At 39.9% G+C, this 14892-nt stretch overlaps 1 protein-coding gene across 1 annotated transcript in view; it reads right to left on the bottom strand.

The window, feature by feature from the left end:
• LOC116394191 (testis-expressed protein 2-like) overlaps positions 1 to 14892 on the bottom strand; it is a 27622-nt gene extending 12730 nt beyond the window's left edge. The window contains exons 1-2 of the mRNA XM_031867075.1: positions 12540 to 14892; positions 11958 to 12036 (exon numbers count right to left, since the gene is read on the bottom strand). The gene's annotated coding sequence lies outside the window, so the exon portion shown is untranslated. The remainder of the gene's footprint in view (positions 1 to 11957; positions 12037 to 12539) is intronic.

Genomic DNA, 14892 nt, shown 5'->3' with positions numbered 1-14892 from the left:
CAAAATGGAAGGAATAATCTCATTACTTAAATTAAAAGAAAAAAAATCAAACACTTTACACATTCAGAGAAAATATGGAGTTAAATTGTTTGGAGTTGCTAAATGTTAAGCAAGTGATGGAGGCAAATTCAGCTTTTGTTTTTCGTGTTACAGGCTTATTACAAGGCAACTAGCCAGCATGCAACAGTTGGGGATACAGTTTTAGCCAGTGAGATGCTTTTGAAAGTAGACATTTGAACCAAGATTCTTTCATTAGTCCTCTGAAAAGTCCCTCTCATTGAAAAGGATTGCAACCAACATTAACTATCCAAGCAAAAGGTTTTGAATGTTGGTTAAGGAAGTCATCCCTTCACATTGCCTGAATTGTTTCTCATATTCAAAAATATCTTAACATGTACTGTACTATGTGAAAGCCATTGCTTAATTTGGGGTGACTTGGACGTTTGTGTATTTTGTAACTTATAGACTCAAAATGTGGGAGACGGGGCGACCAGATAGCCGAAGGGTTTGGGCGCATTCCAGATGGGCTCAAAGAAGAGAGTCCCAGGTTAGATTCCAGCCTTCAATTTCCCTACTCTCTTAATAAAAGGCATGCCCAAAAATAATGTGGGAGACACGGCTGCTCATAGTACTTGAGCCGACTATAAACAACATTTACCTATCTCTACATCATGAAAAACAGGAACAAGTCAAAAGGACACAGACAAACAGTTGTAGCATTCAAAAGGTTAAAAATTAGGGGCGGGCCACACCATGTATCTTAGCGTAAGCAGATTGCTGTCTGCACCCTCCCCAGGCAGGGACAACAGGACTGCGAGCACAATTAATGAATTAAATCAAATTAAAAAAGGAGATAATGTATCATATTCTTAAAAGACAACCTTTGATGACCATCTATCTATGAAGGCCAACAACGGTAAAGTAGGTTAGTGACGCAATTTCCAGACAAAAATGTGTATTTGTCTATGTATCCGTGTGGTAGTGTTGTATCTCTGAACCAGTTTGGTTGTGTTAGAATTCAGTTCAGCAACAATAAGGAATCTTAAATCACCAGAAACACGCACACACTCACACACCCCCAATCCCACTCACCACCTGCTGGCACTGTCGCAATTACCTACCACATACTGCTCAAATATTCAACAAAATCAAGGAGTCCAATAAGGAGCAATCAAAAGAAAAGATAGCTTGGCTAAAACAAGAATCGAGACTTGCTTGGCAATTGCCGCAATGCTTCCAGAGTCTTGATAGGCGTTTATAACTTAGTAATGTCCAGATAATAAATTGAAAACATCGCACAATTATGCAGATTGTTTGGTGCCACAACATGATGCCTGAAGTGCATTGGGTGATCAACAGGAGTTTTTGAAAGGGACAAAGAAAAGGACCCAACTTTATAAAGGGAACATTATTAAAGGAGCAAGGTGAATAGGCCGATGGACAGGTATTCAGAATCAACAGAGCATTCACAGGGCCAATTCAGAAATGTTTTTGAAGATTACCAACCCTACCTTCAAAAAAAAAAAAAAAAAAAAAAAAACAATGTTACACATCAGTCTGTTTACAGGTCTTGTGAAGTACTACTTTCTATGAGAAAAGTTGTAAAAAGCCATTTGTGGCGTCGGTTGCGTCTGAAGACTAGTTTAAAAATGGAAACATCTGGGGGTTTGGAGTTGGAAAAAAGAAAGGAGTGAGCTACAGAGTTCTGGTAAGCTCACTCTTCCTCTCTGTTTGAGGTTAGCAGCTCGAGGATACATTAGACGCTATTAGCACAGCGCCAGAATCTCTGACCATTTTTGGTTGAGTTGCACTGTGGGTAATGTAGACACAAGGTTGAGACAAGAAACAACAATGTGTGGAATACAAAAGACGATACTGTGTTGATTGCATTGATTTTGACGACATTGTCAAACATAGTCAATGATAACTAGGTGGAGTACTCCTTAGAGTAATTACACTTCCAGTTTATTCTACAAGCTTACGGCTGTCACTAGTGTGACAGCTTTATTATGCTGAGAACGTTTACGACCAAACCATTGGAAACATTATAAAAGGGCTTCACATAATGCTCTTTAAGAAACAAACACATTTCAGCAGAAGGCATAGCTTCTGTTAGGGTATTTTGTAAAGATCAGCTCAGCCCAAGAAAAGGGATGGGTTAAATACACAAGGAAGTAAGTGCACTATTTGTAGTCTGGCATTGTTATTGTTAAGAATTTGTGAATGAGTGTTTAGAATTCAGACTTCCAGATCTCCGAATATAGATGCATATAGCTGTAGTGTGCTTGTAAGCTGCCCAGTGTAATGCAGAGCAATGAGCTTATGGAAAGGAATTCATTATTAAGCTGTTTTTTTCCCCTAAAACTTGGTATGTGACATTTAGTAAAAGCCAATCATAAACAACACACACAACAAAACGAATGTTTGCTGTATTTCATGTTTGGAATGACATTGCTGCATACAGGTTAAATTTGCTGTATATGACAACACAATAAGATCAAACTGCTGCCTTCATTTACATCTTTATAACATCCTTTGGTAGTGAAAACACAATTATGGCATTATTGACATTTGGCAATAGCTTTCTCGTGTCTTGTCCGGACCACAGAGGTGGCCTGATCATGCTGGCTCACTCATAAACAGACACAACTTAGTCACTCATTGTCACATTGGTCACGAGTGAGCATGTTACCCAGCCAGGCAGTCTGCCAGCAGTCTGCCAGCAAAACAATGAGGCCATTCTAATGGATCCCCAGTTGGACATGGATTTTATTTCAACATGTAGGCCTCAAAGGACCTAGCAGTATTTGCCAACAGCATATTAGGATTAGTGAGTAAGTGGGGAAGTATGTATGTATGCATTTGTGTAGTCTGTAAGCTGATTCTATCTCCTAGTTTAACACGATGCAACTGAGCAAAAGACTGGGCATGTACAGTACGTCGGCATGTATTTGGCTGTCCATCCAAGTGTGTATGTGCACTGACAATTAAGTGCTAATTTGTCTTGTGTTCCCGGTGCCTTTCCCTGAGCCAATGAACAGCCTAAGAGGACAGTGAAGAATGAAATCTTGTCATTCATGGGGATGACGCAAATTACAGAAGGAGGCCAGCCTCATTAACCCTCGTGTTTTTGCACTAATTAGAGACATGTTCACACACAGGTCACTTCTTCTGTAACAAGCAGCTACACACTGGTAACGAGAAGAGACTCGCAGACCGATAAACATATTGAATGTATCCATGCAAATTTAGTGAGTAGTTGTACATGGCTTTGTGTGTTTAGCTACTGAATGTATTGTTCAAATGAACCTGAGATTGACATGCTAGTGAGGTGAGAAGATAGCAGTTGCAATAAAAAAAAACACAACAACTGTAATTTGCTATTTTAACACAGGGATGTATTATAATGTGGATTAGCCTAAACAAGATTCAGCCAATGTCTGAAGGGGTAAATTCAATCTCTAAACGTAATCTTACATGCATTTATGAAATCAAATATGTTGTATTTTAAAAAGGAGTGTCACAGAAAACAAACTAATGTTATTCAGTCTTCACCAGAATCCATTGTGTGTATCCTTGAGGTCTAACTAATGTGTTGAATGAATTTCCTTCTACACAGAACATTCGCAGAGCAGATTGTAATTTAAATCCAGCATTGTTTATGTCCATGTTTACTTGCTAGCAGTCTTCAAAATTCCCATAAGCAATAAAGAGCAGAAAACAAAAATAAGATGGACATTGCAACCTTATTAGTGAACATGTTTATAAAACAATGTCAATAAAAAAAATGACGTTAAGTGTGAAGAATACAGATTGTGTGTTAGAACCTTTAAAAATCAAAGGCAGGATCTGAACCAATAGTCTCGGTTGGCTTCCCAACAGTCATGCTGCAACTAATTAAACAACGAGTTGCTGTGAGAGCTCAGCAGACTGGCTTCATCTGCTGACCCCGTGTTCTCTCAGTATCGTTTCCCGAGAACATGACCCTTGACCTCTGTGGTCCAGACAACAAAACACATCAGAATGTACACAGAAGCCTTCTACTTATTAGTCTCAGACTGCCGTGTTAACAGAATAGTTACTAAAGTTAAGAGATTACAAGAATACTCAGCACAGTATTAGGAACTTTGGATATGTGGTAACTTACATTCCGTGTTATGTAGTTAGATTACATTCCGTGCTAAAACATCTTTTTACCGACAAGTATTTATGCTCCTGCAATTTTTTTAATTAGAGGTGTAATTTTACTATTCCTTTCAAACATCTTGCCCAAAATAAATAGTTGAAAAGAGATGTAAAAATGGGCAAAGTTTCATTAACATCCTCAATAATCATGATGTGTGGCAAACTTATCCATCTAATCCATTGCATAAATAAAGGGTCAGACATTATTTTTTGTGGTGTAGTGCAATGAAACTGAAAGGCTTGATAAACTACCTAACATGCTTTCATTTAAGAGTAGTTTGAGAGAAATGTTAGTGTTCTGCCATTTGTGATTTAATGCTGATGAATCCTTGATGTTAAATGTATAATAGTTCAACAATAATAAAATTAATTCTTTGTGGAGGACATCTTTTGACAGTGCCATATTTGAAAATGATCAATATAGCCACGAGACATGTTGCCTGATCAGTGAGCAGCGCCACCGTCATTTTCACAATGTAATAATAGGAAATGGAGGAAGTCCCTAACTGAAGCAAACACAGCTAAATGTAGTCAGATGAGGAAAAGTGGATCCACCAAAAGAAGAAACGGGAATTTACAACATAGATAAATGGAAGACTTTTACCATCATTGACTGACAACCTACTTTCTTTAAATGAGGCGTCAAGTTTGAGAAACTTTAGGTTCCCTAAATAACCACAGCTGTATGGGTTGCATGGGACTGCTTACTGACTCCTGCCGAACCTCCACATCACACTAAGGATATGACTGTCGGGAACCAAAGAAAGCCTCTCTCATGGAGGGCCATGGCTGGTGCCCTTTTTATTTATTTTCACCCCTACCCCTCACACAGCCAGAGTCTGCCACTGCTTGATATTTTGCCCGACACAAATAATTGGTCACTTTTCCAAAACCCCATAATTCTGTCCAACTGTATGCACTGATCAGTAAGGAAGCAAATATCAGTCAACAACTCTTTGAAGCTTACTTAAGAGTGAATCTGAATCATAATGAACAGGACTGAAATTGCTACTTTGTGACGAGATAGATAGATATACTTTCTTGTCCCCATGAGAAAAAAAACATTGTATTTGGGAAACACAACTAGGCTTCACAGTCTACAACAATTAGACAATTATCACACATATTCTATCTGTAGCTAAAACTGTCTCCAGACTGGACACGATTCTTTTACAACCTCCCTACATTATTGTCCCCAACCCCTAAATACATGCGGGCCTAAAAAAAAAAAAAAAAAACAATTCAGTAGAATTGGCTGACAGCGTTTCCTCTTCTGTGTAAAGCTCAGTAACCGCACTGCGAGGGTATTTTTGCAAGTCATCCTGCCTGTTGCTTTCTGCCATTACAACACCACATGTCATCTCATGCCATACACAACTGTTTCAGATGATATCAGTGGCGTTACCAGGAGGCTTGCCAAGGGACAGAGATTAAACTACAAGAGGAAAAAAATACCTTGTAAAAGACTTGAAAACACGCTCGCACATTCCCCCGTGGAAGACTTAATGAAATCCCAGATCACCAGGTTGCCTAGGAGGGGATTAGAAGAAGTCCCACTTCAAATCCTGCTGTGTATTTGCAGTAGTGATGGTTTCCCCTGTGCTTACACTGTCAGTTTAGCTAATGACTTGCATAGTGTCTCCCAGCCCAGTGCTCCCATTAATACTACTGCCAACACTTCAGCTACAGTGGCTAACAGTAGGCAGTTTACAGATAGGAAGGAGGATTATATGCCCCATTGTGGTTGTTTTTTTATTCAAAAGCAAATGTTGAGGTGGGAGAAAGCTTAACATGACTTAAGACGCATTATGTGAACATGTCAAGGCCCCTAATGTGGTTTAACTATGAAAGAGAGGGCGGTAACTTTGATTGGTTATGTGGATGCATGTCTGGCATGTAACGCGCCTTTGTGTTTCTCATTGTTGGACATCTTTGTTTCCGTCAGTGTAGAAATATACACAGTGTGGACAGATGAGTAAGCCGAGCAGTACGTTAGCGCTCAATATGGCTGACTGCATTAGTTGAGACAAAGGTGTGTGTGTCCTGGTATGTTCTAGTAACTGGGTGATTAAGAGGCAAGAGGTAAACTGGTTAATGCATTTCACAGTTTCATTTCAGATTCCAGGTTCTGGAGACAAACAGAACTGGAACTGTTCTCAAGAATGCCGACAAACTGGTGAGACAGGAAGGGATTAAAATGTTAGGCAGTGAGAACACTACGCCTCTCCGCCTTCCTCTGCCAACTAAAAGCACATTTTGTCCATTGAAACATGATAAACCAACATGGTGAATGTATTGGGACAGACGAGATAAGTGCGCCGTTGGTCCATAAAAATAAGTTGATCAAACAAATAAAGTTACTTGTTGGATTAAGGTTGTATCCTCTTTTTTGCTAAAATATTCAAACACTCTGATGACAAAGCCTTTATGACTGTTGGCAGGGTTTCTTTTACAGAACTTGTGTTACTAAAGGCAGTCAATACCCAGATTCAGCCTGTTTGAAACCATGTCGGTTCACTGACCCAGGTGTTGTTCGTGTTAAATAATTCACTCCACACTTAACCGCTGAAGCTCGTCAACATGCCCTCATTACTTTTAAATGAACTCCTTGGCTGCAGCGGCGACTAAACTGTGCTATGGTTCAAGAGCTCTGTCCCTCTGCTCCGGTTACAGATACTGCCTCAGTCAGCCATGACTCCCACAAGAGATGCATCTCTTTTCATTTTTAACTAAAGAATTGCTTTGATTCTTTTTAACAGCACTTTAACAAGTTTTCAAAGCAGACATTTTTAGCTTTTTGTGTTTTTTCTTTACATTCTTTTAATTAGAACGTTTTTGCAATGCTATTTGAACTACCAGCCTCTCACTTCGATTACTATTCCATGACAGTCAGCTGGTCACATGTATCATTTAAAAAAATAAGGCACTCATTAAAAACAAAACACTAGTTAAAGGAACAAAGAAGAGTTAAGATCACTGTTTTAATTATTAAGTGCAACCGTGTAATCATGTTTTGCAGAGAGGCGATATTGAGGCGAGATGGATATTTCTGAGAAAACTCATGGAGTGATTATGGGATAAAACGCTTAGTTACAGCACAAGTTGAAATTGTTAAAAAAAAAAAAGAAAAAAGGCTGTCAGTCTAACAGGTTTATCGTTACCAACTGATATTTATCCAAAGTTTCATCCAAAAGTCACAGTGAAACAAAGCCTTCCAGCAAACACAAGAACTCTGATGGTGCAGTAAGCCAAGCCACAGTCTGCATCCAGGCCTCTGGGACAGCCATCTACCCAGCTGGCCACATCTGGGTAAACTCAGGAGAGGACTGGACCAAGCTTTGTCTCCACAAACATTCTTCTGTTTCCCTAAACAGTTCCCAGCACATACTGAATGTCAACATACTAGAGTCAATCATTTCTCAAAATACAGAAAACCCTCCAGTTTATGAGACTATGCTCCATTTAGTTTAGACTGGGTGTTTTTTCTGATGGCACTCACCACACCTGTGACCGGCTGCCTGCATCCATCTAGAGTAATTGAACTTTCCTGCAACCTGATACAGTTTCACAACAGCAGGCTTTGAGGCACATAAGAAATCAAACACCGATAAGAATAACAGATTTTGTGCTGCACATTCAATCATTACAATAAATCAAATAACTTTACATTACTAAAACTTACTAAATTGAATTTACATGATCTGATGTAAAATATTCCTCATATGCATCTCTTAAAAAAAACACAATCAGGAATCTCATTTAGCAATAATTGCGCCCTCCTGGCCAACAAACAAACAAAGGAGAAACTTAAGAGTGTAGAATGCAGCAATCGTACATTCATTGTCATCACAGTTGGACAAAGTGAAAGGAACTGGGGAAAGCATTTGTCAGCCAAACTGTAATGACAATAGACTACATTGTCATGAGAGACTGAAAGGGTCTGTGCTATGTCAATGTATCCCAGACTAATCTGTAGCTCATGGGGAATGACCTTTGTGGCTTTTAATCTTATGAAAAAGATAGATGTACTATTCCTCAGGGCTCAAAGTAAAACGGCAAATTAATTCAACGATGCTCAGGCATCTCAATTTCTTTCCTAGCCTTTTGCTCTCACACAAAATACTCCCTGTGAACGTATTGCAGCTTTGTGAATAATGTCTCGGTTTCTAGTGAGAAACTGAAGCAGTATTTATAGACGGGCTATATTTATACATCTTCCCACCTCGCCTCTGTCTCTTTCCTCTGGTAATAAGTGATTAAAATGACAGCAGCGCGAAGAATGGTGCTGTCAGCGTGCAATGGAGGCAGCACCTGAAACCAGCCCATAAATGTTGCTGGCTGGCAGGTTGACACATTCCCCTGATGTCTCAGTAATGGTCATTATTTCACCGGTTGGGTCGGTAAGGGAGAAGCACCTGCGTGAATACATAACAGAAGGCTGACAAGTATCTTCAATGTCAGAATGTCAGACTGTATTTTCCCTTATCACAGACAAGGAAAACTAATAATGTCAACACTAATGTGTACGACAAGTATATTACTGATAGAGATCTGCGAAGGGTTCTACAGAAATCAACAAACACACAGGTTTATGTGGAATTCTGGAAATATGACATGTCCAACAAAGCCCTGGACATTACTCCGAAAGAAACTAAGGTGCCCACACACACTCACACAGACTCACGTGACAATAGGCTAGGCTGACTGCCTTTGCGCTGTTGTTAAGATTGATAAGTGTTTGAAACTGGGCTAGTGTTTATGGACAATGCATTCGCAGTAAAAATACTGAAGGACTACTTGCTGTAGACTAGGAAAGTCAGCATAACAAGATGGTTGAAAAAGCAGTGACTGAGAAACCCTGAAGCAAGGCACTAACCACCCCTTATTAATTAAATCAGAATGTTAGAAGAGGCTTGTTTTGTATTATTTTTAACCAAATAAGGCTCAAGTCAGGAGCCTGAAAATTGTGACATGTTTAAGAGCCAAAAGTCAAATAAGGTTTGCAAACGAGAGAAAGCAAACTGAGCTACAGTTGCCGAAAAGTTTCTTATCTTGATCAGTGGTAAACGAAGATCACAGAAAAACAATATTGTAAAATTCTTGAGCAATATCTACAAGACTTCTTTTTCTACTACGTAGACAAATGGTCTCATGTGGTAAACTGAAATCCTAGTCTATTGTAAGGGGCCAATAAACTGTGATGTAATGGGCTATTGTGAAGGGAAGAGAGGTGTGAACATAATCTAAGCACAGGGTAGTCCAATTGTAATGGTCACTAGGTACAAGATCTCCTATTAGTTTGTTTTACATTTATACTGAATAAATTTACATGTGTGTGCACACGCACACGCACACGCATACGCACACGCACACACGCACACACACACACTTTGACTGACCCTGGACCAAAACAAGAACAGTTCACTTTTACAAAAATAGGTCAGACCTGGTGAGAACTTGGACGGCCACAATGCGAGCCAAACCTACGAGCAGGTGCACAGTCAACAGGGGTGTAGCCCAGTTCCTACGCAGGGTATGATAAGCAGTCCTCGTCTCAGTGTGAAAGATGAATATGGCAGACTCTATTTTAGGAAAATAAGACTGGTGAAAGGTCAGCGCACCTGCTGCTCAAACCCTAAGCCTCCTCCTGTTTCTCACAGGCGTTTTTTTTTTTCCCCCCCTTTCTCTGACAAACTGACACCTTGCTCTGTAACTCACCCTTTCCAACAGGACAGCTAAGCACACACAGTGTACTGGTGCCGTGTCCCATCTGTGACAGATGTCAGGAAACGGATAACCACGGCATTATTCTATGTTTTTATTATCAACACATATCCCACCAACGAGTGATGTGTGATGCAGTATATGCTTCCCTGCCATAGAAATCTATTTTTGTGCAAAAAATAAAATAAAATTTAAAAACCCATTAAGTAGCTGTAAAACTGCATTTGGAAGCATATTTTGCTCAATGCTAGTTGCTTCCTCTTAACTCATTACTGTTGTTTTTCTTCCATCTCAAATGGCATTGTGCACATGGGTTCCCCATATCAAACCCTTTTTTAGACACTGATTAAAGTATTAAAAACATTCTGGTGTTAGACTGTTATTTGGACAGATATTCGTAGACAGATTTTACTATAAATATCAGCATACATGGTATAAATTAGACTACTATGTTGTTGGACTTTTATGTCAGCCTTAATATCTGCAATTCATTGCAGACTGAAATGCCTCTCTCCCAAAAACAAACAACAAAGTGAAATGCTGTAGTATCTTCTCCTTGGTATTCACAGCATCTCCACCCTAAAAACCCTGTACAAAGGCTTTTAAAATAGTTACTCAGACAAAAGTATGAAGGTATTGTGTTGAAGAAAGTTCTCAGTATGGACAGTAGTCTGTTCACTCTATACAAGATCTAATGACTTCATGCAAATTTGAAAGTCAAACCATCATTCACTGTGAATAATTGACTCAACAACACAGCTGTTCTGAGCTAAGCAAGATTTTACAATCTACCGTAAGCCTAAACAAAGAAATTAGGGAGTATTGAAGGACGGTTACAAAGAGAACACTGAAGGAGTGCAAGGGTCAGTATCATAAAAGTGTAGCACTATACTGGAGACATGAAAAATAACATATGATAACTTACAATGAGGATAAGGAGAGAATTAAAAGGGAATTTTAGAAACCAAATAGCACCAAACTAAGCGTGGTGTGGTGTGTAGGGCTGGGCCATGGCCTCGAGATATGTTTGTGCAGATCCCTTCAGCAGGTTTTGGGATGAATAAATCATCACTACATGACTTTGGCTGCAAGGTATCAAAGGCTGTTCATAGGTCCAAAAACAATTAGCTCAATATAAGCATTCTGGGGGCAGCAGTTGTAGTCTTATCACCTGTAACATTAATGTGACCTGTTGAAATTCCCTCAGGAGACACTGGAATCCAACCAGCATGCCAGCTTTGATGGTTTTTCTTCTATAGAAGAGCAGCAGCTACATGCCACAACTAAGATAAAAAGAACTACAGAGACACTGCCAATTAGTAAACTGGTTAAATGGGAGGAGGTCATTATGCATAGGAACCTTGTAGAGCAAGTTACTTAACATTTCAAGTATACCTCGAGGTCACTCTGTGCAAAGAAACCTGTAAGACACCTTGCTGCTATTGACTTTAATTATCCATATTTCAGGGCCTTTAGTTGTAGGGCATGAACATCTGTGGTGTTTCTAAAAAAAGTTGTTAGACAGTCAATTATATTTATTGAGAGATAATCGTCCAAACACATTTTCAAATGTTTCTTTAACCAGCATCCCTACCGGTGATTGACAAAGATGCTCTTTGCAGTTATTATTCCCACAACAAACACAATATTTCATAATCTCCATGTCTCTGTGTTCCTTCAGGTTAGGAATATCACATGACATGGACTTTGTATTTCCCCAGAGTTTCCTTTGATCTAGGGATGCACCAATGCATCAATCGCAAAACCAATTCCAGGGCTTTATTAAAACAATGGTATCCAATACTATATCGGCCCTTTGGGACAAATACCCAATCCAGCTATTTGAGTCAGTATCGGACCGATATCCAGTATCAATAAATCTCTACTTTGATCCCTGAGTGTAGCACAGACTTCAGTGTGTTCCTATTCCGCTCTTCCTCTCGCTCTCTTCTCTCCCCGTCTATCTCTAGACTTAGCCCTCACTGAGGTCATTTGTAGCTCAAGAAACAGATCAATAATGAGTTCAAATTTACTGGCAAAGTGCTTACCTTGTATCCTCGGTGCCTGGGACTTGCATCTGCCTACTGCAGAGTCATGTTTCACATGTCCATGATGCTCAGGGGGCTCCTGAGAAACACATTATCAGTCAAGATAAATGCTCAATCATTACAGATGCAGGTTGAAAACACAAAAACATAAAGAGTAGCAATATAAAGTGGGTGTTCATGCTTCTTGGTGAGTAAGTATTTGTGCCTTTGTGTACAATGTTTGTATACTGTGCCATAATCATATGGCAAACAAATATAATTCCAAGTGGCATTTGACATATGGGTGTTGCTGGAAGAAGTTAATTCGGCTAATACACGTGCTAACGTGGTCTAAATAGAAACTTGTCGAGCTTTAATAGCAAACCGATGACGAGTAGAGAAAACAGCCTGTCTTGTGATACATAAGATAACAGGCTAACAACTATTTCAACAGACAGACTTGTTTTGTCTATATTGGACTGAAACCCTAAAGCTTGCTACAAACTGAATCAAGAAATAGTTTAAAAGTCCTTTTTACCCGAGGTCACCTCACCAAACTCGCAGAATGTGCACAAAAACAGAGAGAAGTCAAGGACAGCTTACCGTGTCGAGGGGATTTCATTTTTATCTGGAAACAACGAACCAAATGAACTTCCAAAATGAGGCTTTTCTCAACACGGCACCGTTAACGTACCAAGTTGCATCAACGACTCGTTTTCTCCCTCAGCCTGTTGACAACTGACTAGCTGACTGGACTCAGTTCCTTAAAGGAAACACGCACGCAGCAGTCTATCAAGGCCAGAGTAATCGAGACCGAGCGGTGGGATAACTGGCTCGCTGTGCGGGTCAGTTGCCAATCGATTGGTCGACAGAGCGTCTTTCCAGGCCTAGAGCAGATGAGGCAGATGTGAGAAGGTAAAAAACTGTGTGAAATGTAAACAAGCTATTAAAATGTTGCACAGTGCTTTCTGGCTTATCAATGCAGGAAACAAGAACAATACAAAACGGTTAAGCAATTATAAAATTTAGAGGATCTCATAATTAAACGAGATTGCTGGCCCTTGTTAAATGAATAGTTTTTTTCTAAGTCTATAGCCTATAGGCAAATCGATTAATTAATTAAAAACCCTCACAATAAAAACATTGTTGAGACAAATGTATTTCTGCCGTTTAAACGTTTAAGTTCCTCTTTAAGTCCAGCCCTGTGATTTAAATGGGCGTACATGCTGATGCAGTGTTGCCACCCAGTGTTAGTGAATTGCAACTGTTCTCATTAAATTGAGGCTAATGTAAAGCTTGTTTTGTGGGGTTTAACGTGTGTCTAATCTGCTTAGTCTGTGCCTTCTGGTGTCACTTTTCAGTTTTGAAGAAAAACAACTTTTAAATGTCCACAGTCAACAGCTTTTATTTTAAGCATCAGTGGTGACTGCTGTTCAGCTGCCACTATATACCAGGAAGTATAATAAAATATGTTGTGTCCTTATGGGTTATTGTACCTGTCACATAACCCAGGTTTAGTCGATGTACAGTGAGTGGGTCAGTTAACTGCACCATAAAAGTCACATAACTCTTTCACATGTCAGTTAAATTATATTATGGGATCAGTTTCATACATTTGATTAATTTGAGTACACAACAATGATTAAAACATCCACTCAGTTTGACTTTTACACACACTTACCAGAGACACAATTTTCTCCTAAACATTTCAGGACTATGATGAACTTCACATGCAATACATTTAATGTATTAATTCATGTGTGACTCCTGTCACACAACAGTTTGATGGAGAAGGCAAGGTCCACTGTATAAGCCAACAGTGTAATACTGGCAACCACTGTTTCCATGATGACCAGTTCTGCACTTTTGTTGGGGATTCTTTCTCCGAGGTCTCTCAGATGCAGTATCTTCATAAAAGAAATCACTGTGGCCACCATGAAGAGCAACACCCCAATCAGACTGAAGCCAGCCAATAACTTGTCAAAAGGTAGAAAACATCGCCCAGCAAAGTCTCCTAATATTACCACAAGTGTGACTAGAGACATGAGGACACAGACACCGTATGACACGCCGGAGACCCACAGCTGCCAACTGTGTGTAAAAGTAGGGAGTCCACAGATCTCCACAACCAGGGGTATCATATGACAACCTCCCCAGACTTGGAGTATCTTCAGGAGACCAGGCATGCTGCCCATGTAGCCTCTTTGTTCTTGGGCTTGGGTGCGAAGAACGTAGGACTCTGAGGTGTAGCCAAGGAAGGTGATGCAGGAGGCCACAACAGCCGCCACCAGGCGCGGCGTTGCCCGTTGATGATCCATGACGATCCAAGGGAAAACCACAGAGGCACTAAGACACATCAGTGCCCCTAAAACTGCCGCTGTCATAGTCAGGTTCTTCCAGGATATTGGGATAAGGCTGTGAAACTGGATGATGCTGAGAATGTGGATAAGGAGTGTAAGTGTGAAGAAGAAGCACCAGGAAAACATGCAGAAAATCCTCAATGTGTGGAGGTGTTGGTGGTTGGATGAATTTTTGTTTAACTCTGAAGGTTCCAGCGAGGCCACAAGGCTGAAGGTGGTGCAACCGGATAAGACTTCCCATGTCCGCACCAAGAAAAGAGGACTTGTGAAGTCTTTGGCCTCCAATACAATCACAGGCATTCTCACAATGTTGAATCTGAATGATCTCGTATCCAAGAGACAAAATATCCAAGAGGCGTGTCAAATGATACTTCAGTCTCAGTTCCACCAGATTGATTTAATAAAAAAAAAAAAAAGTGTTGTAATGTACAAGCTTCGTCAATCAGCTAATTGCATTCCCAAAATATCGGCCTGATGTTGAGTTCTGAAGAGTAGTCCAGTACAGTCAATGGAAACAGTCACCTCCAACAAATCTTCACTTGAGCCGCAGGTATCATACAAAAAACAACCTTCTTTCTGCTCTGTTCACCAGTGCT

The sequence above is a fragment of the Anarrhichthys ocellatus genome, unplaced genomic scaffold, assembly GCF_004355925.1.
Source record: "Anarrhichthys ocellatus isolate YVR2014 unplaced genomic scaffold, GSC_Weel_1.0 scaffold38, whole genome shotgun sequence".
Taxonomy (NCBI): Eukaryota; Metazoa; Chordata; class Actinopteri; order Perciformes; family Anarhichadidae; genus Anarrhichthys; species Anarrhichthys ocellatus.
This window is presented reverse-complemented; position numbering and strand designations above follow the sequence as displayed.